Genomic DNA, 26,127 nt, shown 5'->3' on the forward strand with positions numbered 1-26,127 from the left:
ATAATGAAGACCATTAACCGGATAAATGGCTTTGAATATTCAGCAAGGAAAAACAAACAGTGGATCCAACAAAAAGTCCTCTCACAATGAGTGTCTTCCTGAACAAGGTCTTTATTCACAATGGCACGAATATTCAGCACAATATGCCTTTAATTTAAAGGTAATAACCATGGGTTTTAGGTCCTAGACATTGAGAGGGCAGTCAGTTTTCAAAGGCATTTACAAGGGTCAATGGGTACAATAGGTACTGGTCTGGCTGAAATGAGTCCTCATAATACCTAATGGTACATATAGCTTTCCCAGTACATATTTTAGCTAGGTTTTAAAAAAAGGCATTCTTGAAGGTTTATTGAATTCAGAAGCATAAGGTTACATACATGTTGACATTTTCAGTGGTATGTACATTCTTTTCCCCAACAAAAATAGAAGATACAAAAATATGCACAACCATTTGCACACACACATGCACACCCCATGGCTAATTTTCAAATAGATCCCTCCCCCCTTTATAACAAAAGCACATAAATGAATACACTTCCTCGCGGCTGCTGCTGGGACTCAGCTTTCTGCCTCAAGTCTCTCAATGCATACCGGGCATCCATCACATTTTACATGAGCTGCTGTTTTCCAGGTTAGTACTGGATATGAGCCTGCCACAGCCAGAAGCTTCAAGCTATTCCAGTTGTACCAGCCTATGAGGTTTTAACATTACCAATATTTATTCCAAGATGGCGACGGACTAAGTAGCGTCAACGGACGCACATTGAATCACTCCCTATGAACGCTGCTATGAGCGCCTTACCCATTTGGAAATGGGTAAAAGAAGAGGCAAGGTTCGGGAGGTTCCCTTCGTCCCGAGCGGAACTCCTCTGCTGTAGCAGACGACAATGGATCAATTCGCAGTAGCGCCCGGTCCCAAGATGGCGTCTACTCCAACTGCGGGAGCCTGCTCTTTTGAGCACGACAACAGCGTAGACGGGGCTTCCCTTAGCCCTGTCGAGCGCACGGTGCCCCCACAGCCCTGCCACTATGGAGAGAAACCAGGCTGAGCAGGGAGGGAGCTTGCAGGAGAGGACAGCTGGAGCGGTAAACTTGGAGGAACCAGTTTTTCCATCTATGCCTGTCGTTTCAGCAATGGCAGTGAGTATTCTGGAACAAGTTTCAAAAGCCCCCCTTCCGGATTGTATTATGGGAGAGATTGTGAAACCTGCCATAGTGACTTTGGAGTCACTTTGGGACTTGACTTCTAGGACCCAATCTGCACTGCAAACAGTAATTTTAAAAAATATGGGGACAATTAAAGTTTTGTCAGAGACTGCGTTAACTCAGTTAAAGTCTAGTGAAAGCCAAGCCTCTGAAGTTAAAAGACTGTCTGAAAAAATTGAAAAGATTGGACTTGTGGAGCAAACTCTTATAAAAGACTAGAACTTTACCCTAAGACGCTTGGAATATTTAGAAAATCAATCTAAGAGATTAACATTGCGATTTATTAATTTCCCGAGATCACCACTTATTGCTCCGACGCAAATGGTTAAAAAATATTTGACGGAGTCTCTGGGTATGCTTGAAAATTCATTGCCCCCAATTACTAGAGCTTATTATTTGCAGACTGATGTTTCTACATCCGTAAATTTACCTGTACAAGGGGCAATGAATCTCACAGCATTCCTAGAATCATCACTTGAGGTGATAACACAGAGAACAACATTGCTTGTAACCTTTGCGCTGGAAATGGATAGAGACGCAGTTCTTAGACTTTCTTTAAGGCACTTGGATTCCTTATTTTTGGGATCAAAAGTGAGAGTTTTCCAGGATCTATCCAGGGAAACTCAAAAGAGACGCAAGATGTTCCTGTTATTGCGTCCAAGAGCTTTGGCGATTGGGGCAAAATTTCTTTTGAGATACCCATGTGTATGTAGATTAATCTTGCAGTCTAAGAAATATCAGTTTTTTGACCCAAAACAACTAGAAGATTTCCTAAAAAGCAGAGAAGAGGTCAATGTGCAAGTCTAGTCACTTATGCAATGCTGTATGCAGGATTTGAGTAACCCACTCGGGAATGTAGCTACTTCTTTGATTTAAATTTATGTGATTTTGCTCATTAAGCGGAGACATTTATTCTCTATATCTTTCTTGGATTATTTCAAATTATTGTGGTCGTTGGGATATTATTCTGTGTGGAATTAATTATTTTGTATCAGATGGAAAAATTTTATTTTAATTTGTGTAATATCACTCATAATTATTATGTTTGGTAAAAAATCTAAATAAAGATTTAAAAAAAACAAAAAAAACATTACCAATATTTATCCTTCACCCAATAAATCATTTCAAGGTTTTCTCTTAATCTCTGCTTTACAACATCTAGTAGACACCCATGGTCTACCATGTACTAATATATACCTATATTATTATTTCAAACATTTGTCTATCATACCACTACAAGTGGTCCTTTTACTAAAGGGTGTTAAGCAAGTTATGTGTTCGCTAAAATGTGCATCTTAAAAACTTAAATGAACAATATAGGGCTATTTAACTCACTAAACAGCCAGATATGATCTGAATTTTAAAAAACGACCAGCTCCTTGAAAGTACTCCGGGCTGAAACCTCAAAGCGTGCTAAAAATTATACAAGCCACTTTAAAGAAAACCCATGCTTGAATTGGCAGCCAGTGTAGCCTCATCAATAGTGGAGCAATTCTATCAGATTTCTTCGCTCTGAAAATCAGTCTAGCAGTAGTATTTTCTAATAGCTGAAGCTGATATATCACCTTTATAGAGACTACCAAATACGAAGCATTAGAACAGTCGATATGAGGTAAGATCAGTAATTGAACTAATAATCTGAAATGATCCTCAAAAAAGTAAGATCTAATAAAGCATAAATGTATCAGTTTAAGAAATATAGTCCCAAATAATTTTTTTCACTTGTGGCTCTGCATGTACTGCATCCAAAGTGATACTGAACCAGAGGACTGGTGAATATGGCCATTTTCAAACCTGAAAAACATCTATTTTTTTTGTTTTGAAATGACCATTCCTAGTCATTTTCTAGATGTTTTGTGCTTAGTGTGTCTATCTTTTTAGACCATTTTGGAAAAAAGATGTCCAGTGAAAAATACCACATAAAACCAAGCCATTGTGATATAGGAGAGGCCAGCATTCTTAGTAGACTGGTCACACAGATATCTCAGAAGAGCAGTGGGGTACCCAGGAGGCACTGCAGTGGACTTCACATAAAAGATCCTAGGTACACATCTCACCCTTTTCCCCCCTTATATTGTATGGTAAACCCTCCAAAATCCACCAAAACCTTACTGTACCCAACTATATACCACTACAATAGCCCTTATGGCTGCAGGTGTCACTTATTTGTGGGTACCATAGGTTTTTGCTGGGTTTTGGAGGGCTCACACTTTCCACCACTAGTGTAACAGTTAGAGTGGTTTATGGGCCTGGGTCTCCTTCTCCACAGTGCACTACACTGACCACTAAGCTACTCCAGAGACCTGTTTGCTGCTCTAATAGGACTGGCCATAACATCTGAAGCTCTCATACAGGCTGGTATGCACTGTTTTATTCACATCTTTGGGGGTGGGAGGGGGTCAGTGACCATTGGGGGAGTAAGGGGGTGTAATTCCTTTATTCCTGCAGTGGTCATCTGGCCATATAAGGCACTTTTTTGTGGCTTAGTCATTATTAAAATAGGTCTAGACCAAAACGTCCAACTTTTAGCCCTAGATGTTTTTGTTTTGTTCCATTATGGCAGTAAAACATCCAAGTGTTAGGAATGCCCAAATCCCACCCTTAACATGCCCCTGACATGCCCTTTTGTGATTTGGATGTACTGCAGACAAACAGCATACAAAAATGTCTAAAAAAAGGGGTTCAAAAATAGCGATTTGGACGTTTTTGTAAGAAATTTTCAAAAATTAGCTCCATAGTATCATGAGCAGTAAAGTTCACCACTGTTAGCACAACTAATAAAACATGGAACTTTGTTTAGTGAAATCTAGTAATGTCTTCCTAAGCTACTATCAAAAGGGCAACAAATACACTTTTTAAACTATTTACAAAAGAAACTAAAAAGAGCAATATGTCTTACACAGAAGGTCAAAAGTGTAGGCTGAAATGATGTCCTCCGCTGGGAAAACCGCAAGTGTTTTCTTTCTATTATTGATTTTTTTTTTGTTAGACAGATAAATAACCTTTGTTAATATCCTCTGCAATCTTTTGCTGACATGCAGTGCAATACAAGAGAAAATGTATAAGAAGTAAGGGCCCTGTTTACTAAGTCGCATTATAGGCACGTTAACGTTTTTAATGCGCGTTAACCATGTACGTGCCTACAATATCCCTATAGGCGCCCACGTGGTTAGCGCATGCCCTAAGTGTAAGCATGCTAAAAACACTAACGCACCTTAGTAAACAGGGCCCTAAATTATCTCAGTCTGCCCAAATAAATGTAATACAGGTAAACCTCTAGAAGACAACATTCAGTGGTCCAGTGACCACATCAAATATATGAACAACTTATCCATATATTTTGTGCACATCTGTTTAAGTCTGCTTGCTGAATATGGCAGCAAAACTTTATATCAGTAACTTATCCATATCAAGTAAGGCCTGTATAACTTATACATTCAGATTAAAATGCATAATTTATACAGATAGCAGCTGAATATTACTGTTACCTATATAACTTCTGTCCCTGCCCCAGCCCTCTATAAATGGATAATTTTTATAAAGCACTTTCTGCATGTTGTAAGAATGTGCATAATGTTTTGTGCAGTATTGAGGATTCTGCTGGGTGCTTATTTATAAAGGAACATAGGCGTCTATCCAGCTTATTTTCGAACGAGAAGGCCGGCCATCTTCCAACACAAATCGGGAGATGGCCAGCCATCTCCTAATGCCAGCGAAATTGATATAATCGAAAGCCAATTTTCACCAGCTTCAACTGCTTTCCGTCGAAGAGCCGGCCAAAGTTCAAGGGGGCGTTTCGGCAGGGTACGGAAGGCGGGATGGGGGCATGGTTACAAGATGGCCGGCTTCGGCCAATAATGGAAAAAAGAAGGCCGGCTCTGAGGAGCATTTCGACGGCTTCACTTGGTCCACTTATTTTTAGGACCAAGTTTCAAAAAAGTGCCCCAACTGAGCAGATGACCACCGGAGGGAATCAGGGATGACCTCCCCTTACTCCCCCAGTGGTCACCAACCCCCTCCCACCCCAAAAAAAGAAATTTCTAACATTTTTTTGCCAGCCTCTATGCCAGCCTGAAATGTCATACCCAGCTCCATGACAGCAGTATGCAGGTCCCTGGAGCAGTTTTTAGTGGGTGCAGTGCACTTCAGGCAGGTGGACTCAGTTCCATCCCCCCCACCTGTTACACTTGTGGTGGTAAGTGTTGAGCCCTCCAACCCCCCCCCCCCCAACACCCACTGCACCCACATGTAGGTGCCCCCCTTTACCCCTAAGCGCTATGGTAGTGGTGTACAGTTGTGGGGAGTGGGTTTTGGGGGGGATTTGGGGGGCTCAGCGCCCAAGGTAAGGGAGGTATGCACCTGGGAGCAATTTTTGAAGTCCACTGCAGTGCCCCCTAGGGTGCCCGGTTGGTGTCCTGGCATGTCAGGGGGACCAGTGAACTACAAATGCTGGCCCCTCCCACAACCAAATGCCTTGGATTTGGCTGGGTTTTAGATGGCCGGCCTTGGTTTCCATTATCGGCGAAAACCAATGCCAGCCATCTCAAACCCGGCCATCTCTGACATTTGGCCAGCACCAACCGTATTATCAAAATGAAAGATGGCCGGCCATCTTTTTTGATAATATGGTTCGGGACCGCTGTTTGCAGCGCCAGACACATAGATGGCCGCCCATGTAGATGGCCGGCGCCGTTCAATTATGCCCCTCCACGTTGCCTTTATAAAAGAGGCACATTTTTGGAAATATTTACAGGTGCCCTATTATAAAATTATTCCTTAAATCCTTGGTCTTTAGTCCCAGCCTTCAAGATCAGGGTTTTCAGGATATCCCTAATGAATATGCATGAGATAGATTTGTGTACAGTATAATAGAGGTAGTAGGTGTGCAAATCTTCTAAAGGATATAAAACTTGGCATATGTTTATAAAGAAAGACTACAAAGCAAATTCTCCTGTGATAAATCAGTACTGTCAGCATGCACAGAATTAATCAAACATATTTTACACCTTGCTTTTATGGTAATGCTGTTTAAACAGAAAACAAAGGTTGTTTCAGAATGGGATGGGGAGCTGTTTTCAACTGAAGGGATGTTTTAGGCAAGCCCACCAGTTGTGGGACCAAATTGTGCTTTGGGTGGAGAGGGTCCCCCTCTGATGACACAGCTGGGCAGTGAATACAGAAGCAGTGGCAGCATTAGCAAGCAGGGACTGAAAAGTAGCTCCATCCAAAATTTGAATGGAGGGGCAGTGAGTGATAACAGTGGCTAGTGCAGGGTGGGAACACCCATATGACATCAAGTTGTGGTCTAGACATTCTCCACGCCTGTTTTAGAATGTGATAACCTGCTGGTCTATTTATGTATGCCACCTATTCACTTTATATGTAAATTAAATTTAGAGGATGTGATTTACACAGAATTATTCCCATAAACATAAAAAAGAGGAGGTGCTATGCTGTCACAGACAAACAACTGGAAGGGTCACATGTCAAAGCAGCGTTCAAAGGTTATTTCATTACCACCTGTATGTGTGACAACACTAGAAAATATATAATAAAGAAAATTATACAAAATCCTAACCCTGTGGGCTCCTGTTCTGAACTGAATCAATTCTCTAACTTGTAAGGAGGACAGCTATAATCCACCAAGACTCTTAAAGGTTTTTCTCCACACTCTAAATTTTTAAACCTGTCCTTGGTGGTTTCCTGCCCTCTCTCTAGGGATGTGCACTTATTTGAAATGACAGAAGAAATGTGCTCATTTTTGTTTCAGCCTTGCTATGACACATTGATGGGCCATTTCCAGAAGCAACTGGTGAAAGAAGAGGAGACCCCCAGAGGAAAACAGAGGGAGCCACCCCCCCCCCCCCCCCCCCAAAAAAAATCCTTCCTCAAGAAGCACCAAAATTCCCTTGTCTTCTTTCCATTCCCAAGAAAAAGGGCAAAGAAAAAAAAGAGGTGTGTACTATGGTGTTGTTTCATTTCTGTTCTCTGGGTGCAGTCCTCTGAATCCTCCACTTCACTTCCAGAATTTGTGAAAATTGTGCATCCTTCTCTCAGAGGCTTCCTCTTACCCATGACTCCTTCCTGTATTTAAGCAATACTGGTTTGGGCTTAGTTAGTCAATTGACAAGCATCATACTGTATCACACCATTTCAGCAAGAGGTCCACTGGATAATCAGTACAATACAGGGCTAAATTTAAAACTCTCTGATCTTCACAGCCCTTAAAGGAAATGAGCCAGAGTACTTGAAGAACAGGATTGCCCTCTTTACACCTTCCAAGGTCGCTAAGGTCCTCCCAAAGAATATCCTTAAACCCAAACTCTCCAAAGGAAATCACATGATGTGACACCTGCCACCAAGCCTTCTCTGCAGTTTCCCCACACTCTGGAACACATTCTCAGAAAGGCTTCACTTAACACAAGAATATCTCTACTTCAGGAAGCAGGTAAAAGCCTGGCTGTTCTCCCAAGCCTTTGACATCCAGAGGTGGCTAGTTCAAATCTCACTGCTGCTCCTTGTGATCTTGGGCAAGTCACTTAACCCTCCATTGCCTCAGGTACAAAAGATTGTGAGCCCTCCAGGGACAGAGAAATACCCAGTGTACCTGAATGTACTTGAGCTACTACTGAAAAAAGGTGTGAGCAAAATCCAAATAAATAAAAGATTTCAGATGGAAAAAAGGTTCTAATACATTTCAGTTTCCAAAGGGATTTGAAGGACTTACTTACCACTGAGGGTATCTGAGGTTTGAACATGAGATACCTATGACTAATGGTACCCAGTATTTTCAGAAATATTGACATTGTAAGTAGCATACTATGCCATAATACAATACCAGGATACAAAAGAAAACTCAGAAAAATACAAGTAAGCAATATTTCTAGAAAAACTTCTAATCTTCGTCCACTATAAGAAATAATCAGACCCAAGAGAAAAGGAAAAAGAAAATAGATATTTTCAGGAGATTTGTCCCTCCCACCTGTTTACTTCAGCCACCTTCAAACAGTGAATATAGGAACTACATTTTAACATGCACTTCTCTGGCATTCAAAAATTCTTCCAATTATTTGGGCTCAAAAGAATGAAATTGTTTATCCTCAGCCAATATTATACAATTGCAAGGAAACCATAACATAACCAACACCAAAGGTCTGAACCTTGGTCCGCAGGGCCAGGAAAGCCTTACTTGCCTGTGTTCCTCTTGCAAAATTAAGAAACACCTTAATTTTTGAACCCATAAACAAAGGCTCCAAATAACAAAATGAAAGTTTTAATACAGTGTTATGGTAAGGTTCAAAAGCAAAAGTCACTACCAATGTAGTCTTCTGGGTAATAACCTCCAGGGAAGATTCCAAAAAAGCTGTTAAATTCAGGTCCCCTTTACTTCTAGGCTGAGCAGCCAATCTGTCGGAGATCCTAGGGCATGGAATATACTGAGCCCTGGTGATTAGTGGCAAAGAATCAGAAGGCATATTTAAAACTTCCACCATATATGTTTTAAACATTTCGAACACAGGTAACAAAGGAGACTTTGGAAAGTTCTAGAGTCTCAATTTAAATCTTTTAGACTGGTTCTCCAAGTATTCCAAACGTCTAGCAACAATATACTTTTCCTTAATTGAGGCCATTTCCAGACTGTCCACTGTCTGCATTTTAAATATGAGAGAATCAACTTCAAGGGCTAATTGGCCCATTGCCTGAAGCTGCACCAAAACTGCATCAGAAACAGAAATTAAACCCTTAGTGTTTTGACTTGTAATATCCAGAAGGAAAGTTTGCATATTATCAATGGTGTCCCAAAGTGACTCCAATGTCACTACGGCCAGTGGCGATCCTAGCCGGCATGACACCCGGGGCGGATCGCCGATGCGCCCCCCCCCCCCCCGGGTGCAGCGCGGCCCCCCCCCCCGGCGAAATGACACCCCCCCCGGGTGCACACCGCTGGGGGGGGTGCCGCAGCGCGCTCCTGTCAGCTGAGTTCGCTGACTTTGCTAACTTCGCTGCAGCTCCCTCTGCCCTGGAACAGGAAGTAACCTGTTCCAGGGCAGAGGGAGCTGCAGCGAAGTTAGCGAAGTCAGCGAACTCAGCTGACAGGAGCGCGCCGCGGCACCCCCCCAGTGGCGTGCACCCGGGGCGGACCGCCCCCACCCTTGGTACGCCACTGACTACGGCTGGTCTCACCAAAACCTGACTTGAATCAGAATTAGTACGAGTAACAATTTGAGTTAGAGCTAACAGTACCTTTACCAAGGATCTTGTTAACATGCTGATATTCTAAACTAAAAGTTGAAGAAATACTCAAAGTTGGAGTCCATCCTCATACAACAGGATTCTCCCCAGACTGGGTCACCATAGCCAATTCCACTCCAATTGCGAGGCTACTTCCTGGTTGTGGGGGAGCTGCACATTCCACATGACTCAAAGACGCCCGTTCAAACTGCTGCCCGAGGCAAGGAGGTAGCAGGGGAAGAAACTGACAGCACTCGAAAATGCTCCAGAGTTGCCTGCCTTGTCAGAGTTATAGAGGAGGAACTGGGGGAAGCTCATGGATTTTGCTTCTCCTCTTTCCCATTCCACTCAAACTGAGCCCGATCAAGCAGCAACACCCAGAGAAACAGAGCACTGCCAGATACGTCTCTCCTCACAGCCATCTTGGATCTAGTAGAGCAAGTATTTGAATATTTTTTCTACTAAATTGTTTATTGTCTTTGTCCAGATTGTTCTTTCTGTAAATTTCTGTAAATTCACTTTGGTGAATTTCTTCTAAAAACTAATGCTTTGATGTTTCTCTTATATATACTATCTGCTACCACATTTGCTTATTTCCAATCTGACGAAGAAGGGCAACCTTCGAAAGCTAATCAAGAAATGTATTAAGTTATCTCTCTATATAAAAAGCAACACCAACGTTCTATGAAGCCTCCAGCCGGAAGTGCGAAGGGGGCGAGATATCCGGTTTCCCTATGAGTGTCTGCCCCGCCCTCTCTGTAACACAGTCAGTGAAGGAAAACAGCAGAGCACGAAATCAAATCGCTGGCTCTGTAACAGTGAAGGACTCAGAGGGGGGAGGGGAGAGAGGCCAGAGGGCAGAGACACACACACTCCCACATGCACACAGAAGAAAACATTGCTAGCCCCCGTTTCATTTGCATCAGAAACGGGGCTTTTTTACTAGTGTCCAATAAAAAAGGTATCATCTTATTTTCTTTTCCATGTTTTATTTTGTTTGATTTCTATTGATAACCTTTAAGAGTGAACTAACACGGCTACCACACTTCTCTTCTAAAAAGTGGTATATATATATATATATATATATATATATATATATATATATATATATATATATTTAATATATAAATAAACAAAACAAACAAAACAGAGAAGAGTTAAGGTTCCAGCTCATATCAGTGAACACAAAAAGGCAATATATTCATAGCAGCTCAGTATCAAGTTAGGTAAAAGGACCAACAAAAATATAAACATCTGGCTTACATTTACATTCATGTCACTCCCTAGATTTTCACAGGCATTCAAACAAAACCATTATATATTGCAGTTTTGACTTTGGTATAGTCAGAAGGACAGAGCTTATAATACTTCTGAGTACTATTTCTAATAAATATGCTTCAGTGCAAAAGTCATCTTACAATAACACCAGGAAAAAGGAAGATGAGAGAAACTCTGCATCTATTTTGCCAGTGCTAAAAATAACTAATGTCCTCATGGATTTTCTTAGGAATACTCCTGATAAAATATGGCACCCAGAACAAGATATTTTAGGTATGCATAAACCAACATTTATTGCATACACTCCTAAATCATGATTTTGGAAAGTGGGGATATACATGTCAAATTCAAATACATGCATATGGCTAAGGGGTGTGGTCTGGGCATATTTAGGATGGGATGGGTAGGGTGTTAACATATGTGTGAATTCTCTATTTCAGAATGCACATTTATGTCCACTGATATGAATGTTAGGATTTACACCTACTCCGAAGGAAATCTATGTCTTAGAAAGCTGCCTGTTCTGGGAAAAATCTACTGCAGGGAGTAGGGGTGGTTGCATCCTTAATCCCCCAGTGATTTTTTGTTCCCCTCCCCAAAGAGATAATGGCAAGAGATATTGGACTCTGTGACAGCTTTGAATAGCCCTGTATTTCTTTAAAACATCCAACTCACATACACTTGTATGTTGGTATTTTCAAACATACATATGTTGTTTTGACCAATATTTCAGAAGCTGGGTTCTAAAATTTTTAAGAACTTATCTAATATTTTATTAACTCCAAATTGCTACTCAACTTATTCATTAACTTTAAAAAGTAAGATGCTTTCACTTAGCTTATTTTGGACCAAAACTTCATAATCCAAGTCGGTAAAGGAACACGAATCAGGTTTCGCCTGAGGATTCCTGAATGACTGTCCCCCTAGAAAAACCATAAACAGCACTCAATATAACTCTATACTCAAATATAATTCTCTTAAAACAGTAAAATATATCTCAAATATCTTTTAAAATGGTCACTGTCTCTCCAACCATCTCTTGCTTCTTCTCAAGATGACAGTGGCATTTTTCTAATCTCCTTATATCTACTGACAACCTGCCATATGACCCTATCCAGCCAATCACAAGGAACTTCCAGGTCAAAGTCATCCATTCAATTTCAGTATTGAGCACAAATGGAACCACAGAGTTTAAGTTAAAAATCCAATATTGCTCTCTGTGATTCAAAAACCTTTCATAGTTGCCAACCTCCTACCCTTTTCTTACCAAATCAATGATCCTTCACCTAATATCAGATACTTTATGCTGATTTGTCTAACCAGTATTGCACTAGGGGAGTCTGGATAGCTTTAGTAACTATACAAGTCTTATGTTCATTTAAACAAAGCTGTATGGGTCTACTGCTACAGTGCACATAAATCAAATTGAAAGGACATGAAATAATATAGACAACATTTTTACTAGAGCAAGATGTCACATGTTTTGAAAAAATCTTAATCTTTGTTTGCTTGTCCATCTTGCTCGATCCAATCATGGAAAATGGGCACCACATTTACTACAAGTCTTATGTAAGGGAGTCTCTTCAATGATATACTTCATATAATCTCTCTGAGATGTAAACATCTTCCCTACAGTTTTCCCATGTTGATATGCTATAAGCAGAAATCTAACAAACACTGGACACAATTGTAAATTATGCCAATGAGATCTCATAATATTGATCAGTTCATGAGTCATCTCAGAATATAGGCGAGAATATCTTCACTCTGTCCAAGAACTGCTCATTGTGCCTTGCAATAAGAGTTCTCTCTGAGCAAATTGGGCCCTCAGGCTTGTATAATTGCCTATAGTCTCCACTAGAAACTCAGGGTTGGAGCCTCTCTCTAAATGTGTGGACGTTTTTCTGAAAAATGAGGCTGTGAAGGTTTCATCTTATTTAAAAGATTTGTCTCATTTATTACAAATCATGCAGGTGATAGGTACTTTGCATGAATCTACTTGGTTAGTGACGCTGGATGGGGTTTCTTTATATACCAAGATTCCCCAGGAAGGAGCATTAAGTGTAATAAGGACAGCTTTGTCTAATCAAATAGGTCCATAAAGAATATCAACAGAATTTTTGTTGGAAATATCGAAGCTGGTTATAGAAAAACATTTTTTGTTTGTTTAAAAATGAGTTTTATCAACAAAGTCTGAGGTCGGGCATGGGTGCCACTTTGCCCCTTCAGTGGCCACCCTAAATGTCACTGAATTTGAATGTAAGTATGTGTATGCGGCTTTGCAGTTTCAAAAAATACCATTATAGAAGAGATTTTTGGATGATTTTTTTTCTGTGGACAGGCTCGGAGGATGATCTAAAAAAGTTTGTTCAATGGTCAAATATCTCAATCCTAATCTGCAGTTTGTAATGACTCATCATTTGGAATGTTCAGACTACCTGGATATAAAGGTTTATAAAGAAAATGAAATAGTACATTCCACTCTTTATAGGTAATCAATAGAAATAGAATAAAATAAACAAAGAAAAGAAAAGAAAAGAAGATGATACCTTTTTGATTGGACTAACAAAACATTTTTTGATTAGCTTTTGAAGGTAGCCCTTCATCAGATCAGAAATAAGCAAATGTTGACAACTGTCAACATCAACGTTTGCTTATTTCTGAGCTGATAAAGAAGGGGCTACCTTTGAAAGCTAATCAAAAAATGTATTGTTAGTCCAATAAAAAAGGTATCATCTTATTTTCTTTTCTTTGTTTTATTTTATTCTATTTCTATTGATTACCTTTAAAAGTGGACTAACATGGCTACCACATCTCTCCACTTTTTACAGGAAACCTGTGGAATATAACAATTTTCTTCATGTTTCTAGTTTTCATCCATATAAATTTAAATATAATTTGACTGTTAGCCAGTTTATTCATTTAAGACGATTGTGCTCTACAATAGATGAATTTAAGCATCAATCATCCCTTTTGAAGACGAGGTTTTTGGATTGGAGTTACCCGACCAAGGCAATTGGACAAGCCTAACTGAGGGCCAATGTGCTCAGAGAGAATTCTTATTGCAAGAAACAACGAGCAGTTCTGGGCCACAGAATGAGGATATTCTGACCTGTATTCCATTGTATTCTGAGATGGCTCATGAATTTATCACTATTATAATATGATATCCCATTAGCATATTTTACAATTCTGTCCAGTTTTTGCTAGTTTTCCACTTATAGCATATTAACACGGGAAAACTATATGAGAGATGTTTACATCCCAGAGATATTATATAGGAAATATCATTGAAGAAACTCCCTTACATAAGACTAGTGGTAAATGCCAATGGTGTCAATATTCCATGATTGGATCAAGCTGGATGGACGAACAAACAAACATTAAAAAAAAAATTTCTATGCATATGATATCTTGCTCTAGTAAAAGTGTCATCTATATTGTTTCATGTCCCTGTAATCTAAATTATAAGGGCTGCGGCAGTAGACCTGTACAGCTTCATTTAAGTGAACATAAGTTTTGCATACCTGTACAGCTTCATTTAAATGTACATAAGTCTCGTATAGTTACTAAAGCTGCTTAGGCTCCCCTAATCAGCATAAAGTAGCTGATATTAGGTGGAGGGTCATTGATTTAGTAAGAGGAGGGTGGTAACTATGCTGAACTTGAATAGATGACCTTGGTCTGACCTAGAAGTTCCTTGTGATTGGCTGGATAGGGTCACATGACAGGTTGTTCAGTAGCTATAAGGAGGTTAGAAAAACACCATCACCATCTTGAGATGAATCAAGAGATGGTTGGAGAGACAGTGATCATTTTAAAAGGTATTTGAGATATACTTTACTGTTTTAAGAGAGCTGTGTTTGAGTATAGAGTTATATTAGTGCTGTTTATTATTTTTCTAGGGGACAGTCCTTGAGGAAGCCTCAGGCGAAAATAAGATTCATATCAGCTATGAGTCTCCTTACCAACTTGGATTATGATGTTTTGGACCAGAATAAGCTAAGTGAAAACATCTTACTTTTTACAGTTAATGAATAAGATGAGTAGTAATTTGGAGTTAATAAAATCTATATAAATAAAATCCCCCTCAGACATTCTGAATCCCCCTCAGACGTTCTGAAGCTCACCTCTCTCCAACTGTGGCTCCTGACCTAGGCTATTCGGACTCCCGCACTCAGCCACGCCCATCTGCGCCCTAGGCCACGCCCCATCTGGACATAAAAAGCACTCTCAACGTTCCATTGACCACTGACGTCAATGATGCCAGTTCGTTTGTTCGAAGCTCTGTAGCAGCAGATGTGGGCCCCGCCCTCGTGTCAAACGTAATGACGTTGAGGGCGGAGCACATTCAAGGAGCCAATCAGTAGCCGAAAGCAGGAGAAAGGCCAGGTTCACACTCTCGCAAAGGACGAAGAGGGAGGGCGGCAACACGGTGAGCAAATGGCTGCGGCGAGTGTCCAATGTGGAGGAGGCGGGTGAGGGCTCGGGGTCGAGGACCACTGGCGACTCGGAAGCGGGGGGGGGGGGGGAGGAAACAGCACTGGCTATGACTCCAGCGCAGCCTTCATCCCATTCACTGAAAACAAAAGAAGCAAACCTATGACATGCTTCAGGACGTTTAATACACAGGAGTGGAAGTGACCCAAGCAAGTGTACGGTAAGGAAGGAAGCCCATTGGTTAATCTCTGTTTCAACTCCCCCACGCAGCCGTCATTGCTATACACTCACAAACAAGCAAACCTAGGAGCTGCTGCTTCACATTGTCGTTTTTAAATTGAGGACAAAAGGAGAGGGGACACAGACAGACCCTGCAACTGGGAGGGGGGACCCTGCAACTGGGAAAAAGGGACGGGGGGAACCCCCCTGGAACTGGGAGGGAGGGGGGAATCCCCCCTGCAACTGCAACTGGGAGACAGACCGGGGGGGGGGAGACCCTGCCACATACTCTCATTCTCACACACACACTCGCACCCAGTCTCACTCTCCCTCTGTCACACACACACACACGCGCGCACATTCACTCTCTCTCACACACTCACTCTCTCAAACATACACACTCCAAGGAAAACTTTGCTAGCGCCCATTTCATTTCTGTACGAAACGGGCCTTTTTTACTAGTATTACATAAGAATAGCCATACGGGGTCCATCTAGCCTAGTATCATGTTTCCAACATGATACTGGAGGAGTGGCCTAGTAGTTAGGGTGGTGGACTCTGGTCCTGAGGAACTGAGTTCAATTCCCACTTCAGGCACAGGCAGCTCCTTGTGATTCTGGGCAAGTCACTTAACCTCCATTGCTCCAGGTACAAATATAATGTAAGCCGCATTGAGCCTGCCATGAGTGGGAAAGCGCAGGGTACAAATGTAACAAAAAAAAAGATTGTGTTTACTTGGATGAAAAATTTGAGGTTTGTTTATCATTCTCAATTCTGATTTGTACATCCTTTCTATAATGCCACTCATACTGACAGCAAATCTCCTTGAATACTACTGTACCATCCTTCTGGGGGAATAGCTGTGAAGCACCAGAGAATAAAAAAGAGTCACGCTTTTTTCAATTATAAAGATGACCTTACTAACAAAAGAAAACTTCTGTATATACAGAAAGAATCCTTCTAGCTAGGACTCCTTTCTAGAAAAAAATAGCAGCTAAGCTTATCTATGGAAAAACACAATTTGAAAGCGAGAAACCCCTTTGAGAAAAACTACACTGGCTACCAATCAAAGAACATATAGCCTTCAAGATTTGTACACTGGTTCATAAAATAATCTAAGGTCTAGCTCTGGGCTACATGACTGAATTGCTTGACTTACCAATTAGAAACACAACTGAATCAGCAAGAACGTACCTAAAACTTCACTTTCCAAGATGTAAGGGTTTGAAGTACAAATCAACATATGCGTCCAGTTTCTCGTACATATGCACACAACTATGGAACGCATTGCCAAAAGACCTGAAAACTACAAACAATTACCTAAAGTCCAAAAAAACCTAAAGACTCATCTTTTCAGAAAGGCATACCCCAAAGAACCAACATAAACACCCGAATATTAATACACAACAAAATTAAACTAGGAAATGGACAATACAAAACTTTCACCGCATGATCCCACCCCATGAACCACATTAACTCTATTTAATTATACTATACACTCTGTATTTGTCTACACTGGAGTCTGTAACCCACCTCTCCAGAAATATGTAAGCCACATTGAGCTTACAAATAGGTGGGAAAACGTGGGATACAAATGTAACAAATAAATAAATAATCCATCTTCTAGCATTCCTTAGAAAATAATAAATAAATTCAATCGCTCCAATTAAATAATTTATTCATCTAGTTTTTATAATTAATACAACTCTATTAATAGCTACATATCTCAACTCTACAAGTCCCATCCAAGCAGTTTTAGCACAAGGCCATTTTTTTTCTCTTACGTTTGGTGTGTTGGAATGTTCTCCAGGGGCAGGCTGAGGTCATGTATATACCAGTTTTACTGTCATTCTAAGCAACATTCTTAAATTATCCAAGTTGTATTTTCTGTGGTAGTCCAAACCTCAAAGGTGCATCTGATAGCTTAAACAAACACATACTTTCTGAAACTACTTCAAATCATGTGCATGAGTCTTTTTTTTTTACTGAACTATAAACAGTACAGTGTGAAATGAAAGAAAACTTGGAGCACTTGAAAAATTATGTCCACAAAGATACATTACTGTGCCAACTGACTTTGTTGAGATATGCTTGCATTGCTCTCAGGAAGCACAAGGAATAATAAAATTAGAAGTTGTTTAGGGCTCCTTTAAATTTTCCACTGTCACAAAGCATAAACAAAAGGTTCAAGGTTCCTGCAGAAAGATTAACAAACCCTGCAGGACCTCATCAAGGGGTGTGTATCCAAACTTTTCCCATGATCTGCACTCAGTTGACAAACTGACCACATGATGGTGCAGTGTGGGAGTGAAATGTCCTGCTGTTTTCCATAGCTACTGCTGAAGCACAACAGGGGTGTATAAAGGAAAGAGCTTCACAGCACACAGTTCATCTAAGCACAAATGTGTTTTGCATTGCCATTCTCACAGCAGTCTCCATACATAGGACAGAACGCATCTGTGCTAAATTGAACATCTGCAGCATATTGCCCATGAACCTTTCCAAGGGCTCAATTCATCTGGATTAGGAGGATTTCTGGAGAAAGTTAAATAAATATAAATAAGCATTCACAATGTTGACCATTCAATAATTTAATTTAATTCTGTCATTTATAATCCACTTAACCATCACATTCAAGATAGAGGACAATCACACATTATAAGCAGGTACTTTCTCTGTCCCTACAGGGCTCACAATCTTGATTTTTGTACCCCAAGGCAAAGGAGGATTAAGTGACTTGCCCAAGATCACAAGGAACTGCGGTTGGAATCAAACCCATGATGCCAGGATCAAAGCCCATTGCACTACCTATTAGGCACAGTGAGTTTTTTCTAGCAAAAAAGGTGCCGGTACTCAAATGCTAGGCCACCCTTCAGGGGTGGGGTAACCACTGAGGGACCCACCCCACAATAGCAAGGCCCCCTGCAACCAGTCACAGAATCTATGGCAAGGCAGAATTGGTATGTAGAGCCTGAGCTCTTTCATTAAAACTTGGGGTCCATGGGTCAATTTTAGCAGACAATGGAAAAGGTGCCGGTACTCAGTACCCCCAAGTACCCCTTCAAAAAAAGCCCTGATTAGGCAACTCCTCCGCAGCCCACAAGGGTTGAAATTAGCCAAAGTTTTGAAACTTATGAGCAGCAGCAAAATATAACATCAGGACCACTTTTACCTATCTTGTCTGTCTTTTGTCCCAATTGCATCTGCCCTCTCTGCTGCCTATTAAGCTGTCTCACTGTATTGTGCTGACATTATATCACATCTACATTTCCTCCCAAATTCTATATATGGCACCCAGAGTTGGGCACTCTTCCGAGATGTGAACACAAATTGGATAATTAGCTCTAAAACATCAATAATTGGGTGCTAACAACCAATTACTGATGTTAATTGGCACTCATTAAAATTTGCATGTGCATCTGGATGCACGCTATTCTATAAGGCATGATGTCTAACTCACATGGTGCGTATCTGGAAAGAGGGTGTGGCTATGGGTGTGTCAGGGGCATTCTGAAAAGTTGCGCATAGGGCCGCCTAGAGACAGATCCAAGCCCACCCCTGCCCCCACTCCTCAGGCTGCCACCATTCCACGCTCCCCCCCCCCCCCCCATCCACCACCCCCTGCCCCCTTACCTTCCTGTGTCTTTGCTTCTCCTCCCTCGGTCTGTCACTCTGATTGCTCCCATATGCCGGGACCCAGGTTATCGTATTAATGTAATCACCTGGGACCCAACACACAGGAGCAGGAGAAAAACAGACCAGAGCACCAGGGCCCCCCCTGGGAGGCCAGGCCCAGGGAACCTTGCCATCCCTCTCAATGGCCCTGTTTGTGCACAGAATTACAGAATACTGCCTAAACACACCTAACTTAGGTGCCAGCATTTACACCAGGTTTTGGCGAGCATAAATCCAAAGCCTAAAAGTTAGGTGTGGGATCTGCACTAAACCCTCTTATATATAAAGCATGCACCCTTTATAGAATAGCACTTAGCACTGAATTTTTTCAGCACCTATGTTCTGGGATTGTTTATTGAATTTCCCCCTATCTGTATGTTCTACTGTGCTACCAATTAAGGTGGTTCATTTGTATTGTTCTTACATTTATCATATTTCTATTATTTGAATGTTCTAACTGTGCTGTTTTAATGTGTAGATTCCTGACACCGTATCATATTACTACTATTACTAAGTAGCAAGAATTGAAAATAGGTGTTAGTAGAAACTTTGAAGAGGTGAGTCTTTTTTAGACAGAAATACTTATATTTCTTTTATATGTTGTTCCTTGACTACAGCAATGCCTTTATAGCAGGCAGATTCTAAAAACAAATGGGGGGGGGGGGGGGGGGGGGAAAACAAATAATGAAAGAAAAAGGGTAGGTTTCAACTAGCTTTCCTATTTTTCCCAAGCACCAACAATTTTTACGAGTCCAAATCGCTCCAATAAAAAGTAATAGGAGCAGCATAGAAATGCAAAGCTGAAACAAGCGTAAATAAATATTGGGCTTGAGGGATGCTAGAGGAAAATGAAATGTATTTAAATAAAATGAGTCTTTGTGGGCAAGTTTGTGGCCAGGAAGCAGACTATATGATGGTTTCCCCAAATATTTCTTTATTTTCTCAAATATGCCCCACACAGCTGCTTTTACAGCAGTTGTTCAGGTTTCCCATGCTATCTGCCCTTCAGGGCAAAAGGATTTCAATGAACTGAGCACCCTGTTTTGAATGGATTTAAATGATCAAAAAATAATTAACAAAATGTGACTATTAGAATTTGCTTTGGTCCTGAAAAGTCTCCTTTGTTTCTTCCTTCTGTTTTGAGAATGGAGGCTGTGGCGCAGTTTAACTTGCAGTGTAACAAAAGGACATGGGGGCAGCCTGGCCCTTCCATACTATCAACAACTTGGGTGAACTTCGTACCAGGAGACTTTGTTACTCCTTACTCAAGGTCACTTTAGTGAGCTCCCAGACAAAATGCAAATACAAATAAAGAGGAGTTTAAATAAGACCAATAATTGTTGAAATTAGAGTCAACTGAATTTTTCATGCACAAAAGTATCTTCTCACAGCTTCACTGAAAACATGAAGGGGCAATTTAAGTACCGTGAAGTCTCCATAAACTATATTTGAAACAGGGACATAAAACAAAGAAAGAAATTCATATTATGAGGGAGAAAACAATGCAAATGTGCTTTTTGTGCTCAAATAGCAAACAGCACACATTAATTCTGTAGTGCATGCTATTTGTTGTTTTATGGTCCTATTTACTAAGCAGTTAAAGTCCCATTCGGTAACAGGGCCTCCATATCTAGATGCCCATAGGGCATTTAGCAGGCTTATTTTCGAAAGAAAAGGGTGCCCATCTTTCAACACAAATCGCAAGATGGGCGTCCTTCTCACAGGGTCACCCAAATCGGCATAATCGAAAGCCGGTTTTGGGTGTCCTCAACTGCTTTCCGTCACGGGGATGACCAAAGTTCACAGGGGCGTGTCGGAAGTGTAGCAAAGGCGGGACCAGGGCGTGCCTAACATATGGGCCTCCTTGACCGATAATGATGAACACTTGGATGACTTTACCTGGTCCTTTTTTCTTACAACCAAGCCACAAAAATGTGCCCTAAATGACCAGATGACCACCTGCCAGCCAGTGAAGCAATAAAGGCTGCCAGCGTCAGACTCGGCAGCGCAAATGGTGCAGCAATTGAGAGAGGCTGGCAGCGTCAGAGCTTCCCTCTGTGAGTCCCGCCTATGTGGAAACAGGAAGTTGAACGTAGGCTGGACTCGCAAAGGGAAGCTCCGACGCTGCCAGCCTCTCTCAATCGCTGCACCGTTCGCGCTGCTGAGTCTGTAAAAAAACAGTAAGTAGGGGAGTGAGAGGAAGGGTGCAGGACTCGCCGGGGAAAAAAAAGGTGCCGGTACGCCGTACCGGTGCATACCAGCAAAAAAAAGCCCTCAATAATACTAATAGCATTATCAGCCCCAACACTAATAACATCCATGGAAATCCTAACTCAAGGCAAGAACAACAACATACTGATACTTTGCAGCCTGCATCACCTAGCGGGAAGAACCGCCCTCTTCTCTGGGAGAGCCCAAATAGCCGGACGAGGCCCTCTTAAAAATGGAAATCACTCATTCGGTGTACAAACTCAACAGAAGACCAGAAAGGAGAGCAAGAAACACAGAAACGCAAATAAATGGCAACTAACAAAAATTACAACAGTCTCGCTAACAGAGGATGAATATTTATCAATACCAGTGGGATATATCAATGCCAGATCAGTGGTAAACAAAACAGAAACAATAAAGTGACGAAGACTTTGGTCTGTTTTTTCTCAATGAGACATGGATCCGGGATAAAGAAGATCCTATTATCCTGGGCCTATGCCCACTTTTGATGATGGCGAATGAAAATTCCCATCAGCAAACGATCTCACCAGATTCTTCAAAGAGAAGGTCCTCAATCTAAGCAAAACCTAATACAAGATGACACAAATTTTGAACCCTAATAGACAAACTTGATCACTCTCCAGAAGAATCTTCAGCATATAGAACATGGACCACCTTCACATAACTCACAAATGAGACAGTTGCACAAGTGTTAAGAAAATTCTCCTCCACCTACTGCATGGTAGACACATGTCCAAACCACATAATAAAACTTGCCCCAGAGCGATTCATAGACCAAATCACCTCCCATCTGAACTACATGGTTCAGGAAGGCCGTTTCTCACAGGAAAAAGGCAACATAACCCCAGGGATCCCCAAACAGATACACCCTGTGCTGATGTATACTTTTACTGTGGCCAGAACAATTCTGGCTCAATTATGGAAACAATCAGCGTTACCTCCTTTAGAGAAGGTTTTCAGAAAGTAGAGTATTATGGGCTAAAATATATGCTGATGGTCCATTCAGTTATGTGGTAGAAGGACCTATTGTTTTGCTCTCACTGTAGCTACTTTTGCTGCCCTCAACAAGCTGCTGCCTAGGCAACCACCTATTCTTGTTTACTGATTTGGCAGGCCCTGTGCGGAACCTACACTATAAGATTAACAGGTCAGATGCATGTGTAGAATTTAGGCACAAACCAGCCATAGGGTTGGTGTAAATGCTCACACCTAATGCTAAAAATATTCACATAACTTATAGCAGAGGTGGGCAACTTGTGGTCCCAGTGAATTTAATGCAGCATGCAAGACCGTGGGAAGAATATACAGAAAATATCATTAACCAGAGTTTTGATGATTTTAAATACTGCTTTTCACTAACATTTTCCAAATAGCTACTGTAGAGGTTTGTTTCCATCATTTTAAGTTAAATTTTTACTTGTTTATTTATCTCTCACAGAAGGTCTATGGAGTTCTGTGCATTTCTGGTACAGATATTATGAAATGTTGTGGCACTCTAGGGAAAGTACTGACATTCATGCATCCCTCTGTGTATAAAGGTGTATAAAGTATGAGTCTCATCCATGCCCTACCCAAACTCTGCCCATTTGTTCACCTGCCAAATAAATGCTATGCAACATATGTGCATATTTGTAAAATAGCATTTAAGCAAAATTTTGGCGTGAACATATGCCATAATTCTAAACTCTTATGTGTGTAACTGGCATATTTACACACATAAGACTGGCCTAGTGGTTTGGGTGGTGGACTTTGGTCCTGGGGAACTGAGGAACTGAGTTTGATTCCCACTTCAGGCACAGGCAGCTCCTTGTGACTCTGGGCAAGTCACTTAACCCTCCATTGCCCCATGTAAGCCGCATTGAGCCTGCCATGAGTGGGGAAAGCGTGGGGTACAAATGTAACAAAAAAAAAGTCTACTTTGGAGAAATTAAGTCTTACCTGATAATGATCTTTCCATTAGTCCTTCTCACTATTCAAGAACTTGTGGGTTAGTTGTGCCTATAAACCAGCAGGTGAAGATACAGAACTGAAAACTAAGCTGAGACATATCTGTGTTGGCATCTAGTCCAGCTCCTCAGTATTTACGTATACAAGCAGTAAGGAGAAACTCAGAATAAACATGACAACCTTAAACAACTTGCTAACCTAACATTAACCAGACGAGCAAACGTGTGTGGACCTCTCTCATCTCTGGACAACTTATAGAGATTTTTTTATTGATTTTAGTACAATGTAAATAGTACATAACATTAACCAAAAGAAATAAAGATGCATTATGGAGATATATAATGGATTATAGTGTGCCAAGGAATTATATAATTATAGTTATAATAGTAATCTAAGATAGGTAGTTATCATTTATGTAGTTTCATTTGTAATGGAATCAAGATAGGAAGCAATTGGAGACCATACAGTATTTGTTTTAATTATTGATCCTGTGAATGTGGCGGAAGCCAATTCTAGCTTGTGGTACATTAGAACAGATTGCCACCAGAAATGTTCATTTAACACTGAAGAGGTTTTCCAATTATTTAGAATCATACGTTGTGCTATAGTAACTAATATGTCAAACAATTTGTAATTATTGGGAGACAACGTGAATTCTGGAGAACAGGATTTCAAAATATTAATGAAGAAGTTAGTGGAATATCTGAATCAAATATTTTACTAATGATGGTCCATATTGCTTTCCAAAATTTTTGAATATGAGGGCAATCAAATAACATGTGCAGTAATGTTCCACATGTTCCATTACAATGCCAGCATAGGTTTGTGGGGGTTAGACGTGCAGAGTGTAATTTCCTCGGTGTCCACACAGATCTATGGTAGAGGAAATACATTGATTGTAATATGTTGCAGATGGTAATGGTTTGATGAGAGAGAGCATAGTTTATCTTTAATGTGTTCAGGAACTAATATATGTATGTCATTCTCCCAAGTTTGTATTAGCGTGTTGTGTTTTTTTATAGATGGAAGACAAGAATAGTTTGTATAATGCGGATGCTACATGTCCTGTGTGAAGTAGAGTCTCACAAAGTTGGAATATTGTGGGAGTTGAAGGAGAAGGAATTTTCTTTTTTTTACTAAATGATTTTATACATTGTGATATTTGTAGCCATCTGTAATATTTATAGAGAACAACAGATATGCAGGAAGCACCATGCAAGGTGACAGTCGTTATTTTACCCATTACTTTATACTGACTAAACATCTCAGAAACCCCGGGCGAGACTCTGGAATAATAGGAAAGACTAATGGAAAGACTTAATTTCTCCTTTTGTTGTATAGCTTCCCACTATTCCAGAACTTGTGGGATGTTTAAAAGCAATCCCTAGAGTGGGTGGGATCTGGCGCCGCCACCCTGAGGACTGAAGTTCCAAAATTGGCTTCCGAGCATGCCGCAACATCTACTATGTAGTTCTTGGAAAAGGTGTGCAGTGTTGTTATTCTTCTATTTATTTACTATTCCCATTTCCATGATGTGCTTTTCTTTCAAGCATTGTGCTTGTATAATACTTTTAAATGATAATGTTTTTAATGTACTGTGGGGCTGGGGTTTGGGCTACATCAGACACAAAAACAGCAAATACCATGAAATCTCAAAATTGCTGGGATATAGCTAACACAGGAAGTCCTGCACACATTCCCTACAAATAAAAGACTGTAACCACAGAGAATAAAGATTTCACAGACTGCAACATCTACATCATACTCAGCCTCATGAAATCTGCCAAGTTCTGCCATGCCCAATCCCCAATTTTATACACAAGGTATCAATTTAAGAACAGATATTTAAATGTGAATTTCCAGGACAAAATGAAATAAGTTAAGCCTTCAAGGAAATGCGCTCTAAGTAATATCTATTTGATTGCAACAGTATATCCAACTAGATGCAAGGAATGGCGCAACATCTGGAGCCTAATGCCTGCATTAGGAATATGCATTCATTAGCAGGCATTCAGGTCATTGGCATGCCTTAAAAGTATAGTGTGCACAAAATTTATTTAATGCATATTAACCTACAAATTAACACAGGTACAATCCAATTTACAAGCATTAAAAAAATTCTAATTTGGTTCAAACTCGTTATTAAACTGAATGTGTGAAATGAGTGAAAAAAATGATCAAAAAATCAGGGAAAGAGTCTGGAAATACCCAAAAGCAAACAAAATATTGTCTCTGCTAATAACACACATTAAGGGTCTCATTTTCAGAACAGAAAAATGTCCACAAAGTGGCATAAAGTGGCAGATGGGTGGGTTTGTTTGCCAATATGTCCAAATCGCTATTTTCAAAACACTTTTTTAGACCTTTTTCTATGCAGTTTGTATGCAATGACAGCTTCAGATGTTATAGCCAGTCCTATTAGAGCAGCAAGCAGATCCCTGGAGTAGCCTTGTGGTTGGTGCAGTGCACTGTAGAGAAGGGATTGGGAACTCAGGCCCATAATTGCACTCTAACTGGTACACTTGTGGTGCAAAGTGTGAGCCCTCCAAAACCTACCGTACCTACAGGAGACACCTGCAGCCATAAGGGCTATTGTAATGGTGTACGGTTGGGGACTTGGAGGGCTCTCCATAATATAAGAGGTAACGGTGAGATGTATACCTGGGACTTTTTATGTGAAGTCCACTGTACTGCCCCTAGGGTGCCCACAGACTCTGCTGGAATGTCTGTGTGATCAGCCTATAAAGAATGCTACCCCCCTCCCCCCCCCCCCATACATCCTGATGGCTTGTTTTTCTGCATTTTTCCATTAGACGTATATATATATATATATATATATATATATATTGGTTACAAAAGAAAAATGCACTGAACGCAAAATGACTAGAAAATGGACAT

The 26,127-nt window shown here is 40.7% G+C and overlaps 1 protein-coding gene and 1 long non-coding RNA gene across 2 annotated transcripts in view; both read right to left on the bottom strand.

Annotated features, from left to right (window-relative positions):
- PLCL1 (phospholipase C like 1 (inactive)) overlaps positions 1 to 26,127 on the bottom strand; it is a 683,152-nt gene that overhangs the window by 198,452 nt on the left and 458,573 nt on the right. The gene's annotated exons all lie outside the window — the stretch shown is intronic.
- Positions 9,983 to 13,432, bottom strand: LOC115473971. Its single transcript, XR_003942789.1, has 3 exons — positions 13,359 to 13,432; positions 11,750 to 11,754; positions 9,983 to 10,012 (listed from the first exon to the last, which is right to left on the bottom strand). It is a non-coding gene; the product is annotated as an uncharacterized LOC115473971 (long non-coding RNA).

The sequence above is a fragment of the Microcaecilia unicolor genome, chromosome 7, assembly GCF_901765095.1.
Source record: "Microcaecilia unicolor chromosome 7, aMicUni1.1, whole genome shotgun sequence".
In the NCBI taxonomy this organism is placed as follows: Eukaryota; Metazoa; Chordata; class Amphibia; order Gymnophiona; family Siphonopidae; genus Microcaecilia; species Microcaecilia unicolor.